Genomic DNA, 8249 nt, shown 5'->3' on the forward strand with positions numbered 1-8249 from the left:
CCGCCACCCAGGGTTGATTACCAAAAGGCTAGAGGAATGCTATACAAGTCGTACCTTTAAAACAGAGACGAGACATGAATCTAAGAATTATCGGTCAGCAAGCCTAACCAGTCCGGTTGTTAAAATTTTAGAAAATCTTTTTTGGAAAAAGTTATGTAAGTATCCAGACAAAAAGCGGATCCTTTCTGGAGAGCATCGTGCCTTTAGAACAGATTATTCTTGTTTCACAGACCCAATAATAGCCCATGAAAGTTTATGCGCTCTTAAAGATCATCGGCGGCCTGCTTGAATATCTGGGCTACCTGTTTCTGCCATCTGATTATTTCAACAAGTTATCTGTTTTTCCTTTGTTTTAACTTATAATTATGTCCATTAATCGCATAACCTTTTCAGGCGCTTCTATGAAAAGCCTACGACCTTTCGCTACACAAGTTACAAAAAAGTACTATAAAAGGCATCGTGGTGGTTGGCAGCATGCGTTAAAGAGAATGAACATTAACCGTATGTCGATTCCGGAGCTGCTAAATTCTAACTGCCGATCACTAATCAACAAAGTGGACTATCTGCAATTCCTACTTGGTCAAAATACGTATCGTCATTGTGGTGTCATCACAATTCAAGAATCTCGGTTGAATGATTTACAGGATGACTGCCTTGTATCACTACGAGATTTTAAAATTTATCGTCAGGATCGATCGAACAATAAAAAGAGGTGTGGTGGCGGTGTAGCTACGTTTGTAAACATAAACTGGTGTCGATCTTCGTTTGTGTGTTTTAAGTTTTCAAATGACTTTATCGACTGTCTAACTCTAAGATGTCGTCCAAAACATCTGAATAAATACAAATATGTTTATGTTACCAATATCTACGTGACTCCAGATTGCACATCATCTGCACTATCTGTTTTCGCTGACGAATTCACTGAGTTCGCTGTTACTGCCTTCAGTGATTCACTTTCAATTGTATGTGGTGATTTCAATTCATGTGACTGTAGCTTCCTTACGTCACTAGGTCACCAAAATGTAGTGGATTTTCCTACCCGCCTGGATGCTCATCTAGACTTCGTCTTCATTAATGATGTGGGTATATATGCGACTCGTAAACGTGCTCCATTGTCTAGCTCGGATCAATGTATAATTCGTGTTCTACCTAAAGTATATGGAAAGCATGGGAAGAGTACACTCCTACGTCAAACCAGGAAAGTCAAATATAAGAATTACTCAGAAGAAAATATCCGAAATCTGAAAAACATGTCTCATACGACTAACTGGGAATTATTTACAGATGACTCACTGAAAAACACTACTGATGTTATCACTTGTTACCTTAAATTCTGTTTTGATATTTGTTGTCCCACTGAAACCATTTGTGTGCGTTTTGATCGACTTACATCTTCACAACTAAAACGACCACGGAGGACGAAAGAAAGAATGTACAAGGAGAAGAACTCTAATGAAGTTCGTAAGCTAAATGGTCTGATAAACCTAGAGATTAGACGTCTCAACTGTATGTTTACTCAAAAACCCTTGCTTGCAAAAACTCTCCAAGTATGTGGAAATTCTTTAAAGAACTTACAGGTGACAGAAAGTTTAGAAGCGATAACCAGCTGAATGTTTGTGACTTAAATAAGTCTTTTGTACGTCAGTCATCTGATGTGATGCTCCCTCTATCCACGTGTTTAAAAAATAGCTGTGTTCCTACTTTCACTGAAACTGATGTACGAGGATGTCTCCAGTCGCTTAATTCATCTCGATGTTTGGGACCTGATGGTATCCCAAACATCCTTTTTTAAAAATGTGCTGACGTTCTATATCATCCGTTCACAACTATATTTAACAGATCCTTCTCATCTAATCTCATACCGAAAATGTGGAGAAAGATGAAGATAATTCCTGTACCCAAGAAAGCATTTGGTGATAAGAATGTAAAATTTAGACCTAATGCAATAACTTCACCCTTGCTCAAAACCATGGGAAAATTATTAATACTTCCACTTCAGCCTGCGATAATAGAGCATACTGACCCATACCAGTATGCATACAGGCGCAAAAGAAGCACTTTAGATGCTGTTGCAGTTCTGCATCACAACATAGTGTTCAACTTAGAAAAGGGTAAGAACTATGTTCGATGTGCTTTTCTGGACTATACTTCAGCTTTTGACTTTATACCAAGACAACGTTTACTTAACAAGTTAATCAGGGTCAACACTGACAGCTGGATAACCAACTGGCTATGTTCCTACCTCTCTGGAAGGGAACGGTACACTGTGTTTGGAGGAAAGTGTTCAGAGTCTCTTCTGTCTCATGAAGGGGTACCACCAGGAGCCGTTCTTTCACCTCTTCTTTTCTCGTTTTATCTGCATGATCTGCCGTCTTCCACAGAAAACACTTTTGTGAAATATGCGGATGACCTCACTGTATGTATGCCTATATCTTCCTCTTTACATCCCATAGAAATGAATGAGTTTTTGTCTCGTATTGATTGTTGGTCTGTTGGTAATGGTCTCATACTTGATCCGTCTAAATGTCAAGCTGTTAACTTTAGCATGAGACATGAACGGAATATAAACACTATTTTGAGATCCCATAATGCTTGTACCATCGGAGACTCTGATAAACACAGTGTCGAAGGTCAATTATTTTGGTGTCACCTTTTCCTCTGATCTGTCTTGGTCTTCCCACGTTTTATTGTTATCAAAGAGGGTTTTCCGTCTGACCTACTACATAAAGAGATTGCATGCTCTTGGAATTACTCGTCATTTACTCTTACAATCTGTCAATTCTTGCATATTACCTATTATTCTTTACTGTTCTTCATTATTCTTTCCCGGGCTTTTGAGAAAAGACTTTGCTGTATTGCGAAGAGTGCTGAAGGCAGTTAGCAAGATGTGTGGTAATCTTTCGAGGTCATAATTAATATGGTTGTGGATAGACATTTAAAATCATGCAAACTCCTGGCAGGTGTTATTTTATCAGATACTAGCCATCCCCTTCACTTTTATCTTTCTCCTTGTATATCTTCTGGTAGAACGAGACGTAATTACATTAAAATCCATGCACGCAAGGAAAAGTATAAAAGTTCTATAATACCTTACCTAGCAAATATACTCTGTGACGAACAGGTTGTTAGAATTAACCTAGTCGATAACTTGTATTCTTAATATGTCCTTAATTTTAAAAAGTTTGTACAGTTTTTTGGGTTTTTTTCTTTTTTTCTTTTTTTTAAAAAACCTTTTTTTATTTCTTTTTGTATTTGTTACTGCCTTTTTGTTAGTTGTTCAGTAAGTAACCTTATTAGGGCTTTCGACGAAGTTCGTTATCCGAGCTAAGTTATATCGGGATAGTAGGCAAACTACTTATGAGGGTAAACGTATTCAACAGTGAGTACGGGTGAACTCGAATGTATACAGTTGAAAAGCTGTGCTTGGTAGAGTATTTCAGGGGATATTTTTAAAGCCAGAGTTGTTCCTCATAAATATAAATGACTTTCCCAGTCTCATATCATAATCGGTTTCGTTACATGATGATAGTGTCAAAGTATAGACAGTATTGCGAAATAGTGATAGTTCGGAGCGTAAAAATGACATGGAGAAATTATATGACTGATCTAAAACTTGACAGTTGACGATAAATTCTTCCGAATGCATTGTGATGCACATTAGTCACCACAGTACAAATACATACACTGTTAATAACATTTAAGTTTCTGTTGTCGAGACACAATAAACTAACAGTTGTTGTAGGCCAAGACTTGGAAATTACTTCAAACTGCCTTGCAATAAGCACCTGGTGACCTGCTTGAATATCTGGGTTACCTGTTCTTGTCGTGTAGATATTTCAGGATGTTGTCAGTTTTTCATATCTTCAAACACATCACATCGTATAACCCATTCAGGTGCGTGTATAGAAAGTCTACGATCTCTGGCCATACAAGCTATAATAAAGTACCACCATCAAAAACATAGTGGTGGCTGTCAATATGCATGGAAAGAATGAACATTATTCAAACACTGATTCCTGAACTGTTAACACCTAACTGGCGATATTTATCATCAGTATCGATAAAGATGTAATTGTTCTGCGATGTGTTTTCTCCCTTTTGAACAAGGTTTGTAAGCAGCTGACCCTCATTTGTTTTTAATGATATCATGTTTTGAAGTCCTTACAAAAGAAGATGTGTCCCCTCGAGGTGCATTTCTTTGTCCGAGCTTACAATAAGATATTTGTAACGTATGTATGCATAAATTTAGGATCTCCGGATAAGTTATGGATGAGGCATTCAAACGTTTGGGGGATCTTCTTAGACTGAAGTGTGGTCATGATCCATTGCTTCGCACCAACCGCATACTTTTAAAATCACCGGAGGTGATTTTGATCTGCCAAAAATTACATGAGGCTTGACTCCGGTACCAGGTAGATATAACAAGCTAGTTGAAACACTAGAAATTTGTGGATGGGTTCAACAGGTTCGAAAACCGACCAGAGGGAATAATATACTTGATTTAATGTTCACAATCAATATAGACTCTATCTCAGTGCATATCAGTTGTTGAGTCGGCTTTCGGAGAACTTCAACAGAGCCTCCAGAGGCCCAAAAGGAGCCGAAAAGTCCTAGCCAATCACAGCACGATGGAGCATTCTAGAATTCAAACGTGGCGTGCTACTATTGGTCAGTAGCATAATATGTCGTTAACGGATTGGCTGAAATATGATGTTGATTTAACAAAAGCTAACATCTATAAATACCCATGATTTTCTGTACAAAAGCGAACCTTGGAGTAAAGTTTTTCTCTCACACTTTGCGTCTTCTCCCTGGTGTTCAAGTCGCTGTGTAGTTCTAGCTTGCGGGTTATCAGAATAGCTTAGGAATCGAATATAGCGTTCAATCGACAAGACTTATCACCAGTCATGAATTTTTTATGAGTGACCATATAGTTGTATTGAGTATTAATCACTCTTTAAACGTCATACAATTGAACTCTAAAGCTTCAGTGATGTACCAGAGCAGACATTTTGATCAGCAAACCTGGAAACGGACTGAAACTCTCATTCAATGTTTACCATGGGAAACTTATTTTACCACAAATAATTTTGACATTGCGCTTTCCAATATATACCACAACCTGATATATTGCCTTGACCGCACTGCTCCAGTTATTGACCGTGTGGCTTATAATGCTAATAGGGGCCAAAATACTTCTAAAAGAGAGCTGAGGAAATTAAAATGCCGCTACTAAGAGCAGAATGATGTGTATGCACTTCAGAGTATACGTAAATTAATCAAAAGAAATGCTTCATCTAAAGGTAAGTATTTTATGAATATAGAAAATAAAGTCCTACGTAGTAAAAGCCCAGAATTATCAACACTTCGGCTTTTTAAATCCCGTGTAAAGTCAAATTCCCTTGTCACGACTAAATCCTTCATAGTCAACGGAAGCATTGTTAACGACCCGAATACTATATGCGAACAATTCAGCAAGCACTTCTCGCAGTGCTACAAAACTGGAACTGAAAGCTCTATCATTACTGCTGACATCCAGAAAACTATCAAAAATTGATTTTATACCCTCTAACATCAAGCAGGCCATAGCTACCCTGGAAAAGCCTTATGATGGTGGGCCTGATGGGACGCCTTCGTCATTTGTGAAATATGGGAGTAGAGAATTTCCACTATTTTGTGTGAAACTTTTCAGTCTATCTTTGGAATATGGGACCTATCCATCAGTATGGAAAACATCCCTTGTCACCCCTAGATTCAAAACAGGATGACGTATTGATATTATTAACTATAGACCAATTAATTTGACATCCGTGCTCTCAAGAACCATGGAAAAAATCATCCATAAACAGCTATTATCATTTTTACTTTCGGCTAGTCTGATCAGCCCATCCCAAAACGGGTTTATGACTAAACGCTCATGTTTCACATCGCACCTGGAGTTTTTTGATCAAATTACCCAGAAAAGAGATGTTGGTCAGTCGGTGATAATTCTTTACTTCTATTTTAGTAAGGCTTTCGACAGCGTCTCACACAAACTTCTTCTTTTAAAACTCTCTTCATTTGGCATACAGAGTCCCCTTTTATCTTGGCTCAAATCTTTTTTAGAAGAACGCAGCCAAATCGTTCGCTTTCGATCTTGCTACTCTAAACCTGTGAATGTAACCAATGGGGTTATACAAGGAAGTGGTTGGTCCATTACTCTTTCTCCTTTTTATCAATGACGTGTGTTCCCTCTTTCAGTATGGTAAGCCTTTCCTTTTTGCCGATGACCTGAAAGTAGTTTATTCATTCTCTTCTCCCACGAAAAAAAGCTATATTTTGACGGTAATCCAAGAGGAAATAAACAAGTTATATGGATGAACTGTTTCGTGGAATTTGCCAATTATTGTTGACAAAGTGGTTTTATTCACATTGGCCGCTACCTTAACTTAAATCTGACTGTACACAAGCATACTCTCAAACCTCTCAACACTGTTCGTGACCTGGGTTAAAGACACGTTATAACCTTAACAAAATTTACCACTTTGTTATCCGACCTAAAATTTCTCTAACGGTAGTTAAGTCTAAATTCCATTAAGTAAGTAAAGTGATAATATATATAGCAAAACTACGAAGTGCAACAAATGTTTCAAACAGTACAAGAATGCTATTCTGTCTTTTCTGGATAGATGAGATTGTTCGAAAGATCGTATTCAACTTTGTTATAACACTCAGGGTTTCCAATTCTGTAACTGATCCAATCCACAGCCAAAAATGCACAATTCCAGCCAATTCAAAAACACAATCAAGAAGAGGAGTAAATCAATCTGACAGCCGCCATAACCAGATGTCAGTTAAAAAACGTAGATATGGCTCGGGAAAAACATGGAAATTTAGTGAAAATGTAAGGAAAATAAAACACAATGAAGTATGTAAAGTGCAATATCAACTGAAATCAAAACTCCAACTAAATGTACATTTTAAGGAATCGAGAGGGATAAAATGCAACAATGTGAAGGGATGTTAGATGGTGGTTGGAGATAGTCAACAGGAAACCCTGGACCCGGGTTTCGTGCTGCTTGGCACTCGTCAGCAAAGTGTGCCTGTAATCTTAAGAGAACTGGTGCTCCCAGACAGATTCCATCATGTGTACCCCAGCTACACAGTCAGAGACGTTACCACTGAGCTATCCGGGCCGCGGTCGACCTCCTGTAGGACTGAGATGTAATCTCAATTGGTTGACCACTGCGTGGTGGGTAATGTCATGTGTGTCGAGTCCTTCTTAATGCAGATCGAATGCTATCGACCAAGTCGCAATGTGGACACCAAAATTTCGACTTAATACGTTTGCAAGAAGTGATAGTTCCACAGTATTCGGTGTCCGTTTTAGGGAAAACATGCAACTAGGTAATTCATTAACTGTTTTATTGCCGGGTTATTCTCAAATCCATCACGCGTTTGAATTCGTGTTTTCCCTTTTTTAGCCGGACAAGTGGTCTAGTTGTTTCTATTTAGTGTTCACCATCAACAAATGTTGTAATTTGTAGACCATGACTGTAAAAATGGCGTGTACCTGCTCATGCAGAAATATATTATTATTATTATTCACGATGTACTTAACTGTAGCTTGTGGAGCTTGAGGCATTTGTAAAGTATGTGCTGAAAGTTAGAGTCAACCACAATTTTGAATCGATAACAAAATAACCTACAAATAAACGCGGCGCTTTCTAAACGAATGTTTTCATGCCTCAACTCAATACTCTTCATTTGCATGGGTCGGTAATTGGGTTGGAATGCTGTTTCAGAATCTGTGTCGATGGTAGAAGTCGATAAATTTGCATCGGCACAGACTCAGTGCATGAAGTTCCTCAAACCCATATTTATATTAGTAGATTATTTGCTTTACTTGAAGATTTGGTCATAATTTGATCCACAATGATAACTTATTCGATATTTTCAATGATACCTTTCAGCGCCATACCCTTGATTATCATTAATATTATTATTCAAAAACATCTAGTGGGTACATATGTGTTGTGAAGAAGCCATTTTGAGTTTCTTCAAAAATGCAATAATACACAAGTTTCAATCATGTTAGCATTTTATTTGCCATATTTGAACAAGGAAAAAAAGAATATAATAGAATAATAAATCAGGTCTATGTAATTGCGAAGAATATTAAGTTGACTTTAATGAGAGGAAGAAAATAAGGGAATAGAAATGGAGGAAATGCGAAATATGTAAATAGTCTACTAATCGTGTTTGTGAAC

The sequence above is a fragment of the Schistosoma haematobium genome, chromosome 6 (genome assembly GCF_000699445.3).
Source record: "Schistosoma haematobium chromosome 6, whole genome shotgun sequence".
Classification (NCBI taxonomy): Eukaryota; Metazoa; Platyhelminthes; class Trematoda; order Strigeidida; family Schistosomatidae; genus Schistosoma; species Schistosoma haematobium.